Below are 362 nucleotides of genomic sequence, written 5' to 3'. Positions count from 1 at the left end.
TCATCCTATCCTCATCCCCTCCTCATCCTCATCCTCATCCTCACCCTCATCCTATCCTCATCCACATCCTCCTCCTCATCCTCATCCTCCTCCTCATCCTAATCCTCATCCTCATCCTAACCTCCTCGAATTCCTCATCCTCATCATATCCGCGTCCTCATCCTATCCTCATCCTCATCCTCATCCTATCCTCATCCCCCTCCTCCTCCTCATCCTATCATCATCCTCATCATCCTCATCATCCTCCTCCTCCTCATCCTATCATCATCCTCAACCTCATCCTCATCCTCATCCTATCCTCATCCTCATCCTCATCCTCCTCCTCCTCCTCCTCCTCCTCCTCCTCATCCTATCCTCATCCT

This window comes from Lupinus angustifolius, chromosome LG03, assembly GCF_001865875.1.
Source record: "Lupinus angustifolius cultivar Tanjil chromosome LG03, LupAngTanjil_v1.0, whole genome shotgun sequence".
Lineage (NCBI taxonomy): Eukaryota > Viridiplantae > Streptophyta > Magnoliopsida > Fabales > Fabaceae > Lupinus > Lupinus angustifolius.
This window is presented reverse-complemented; position numbering follows the sequence as displayed.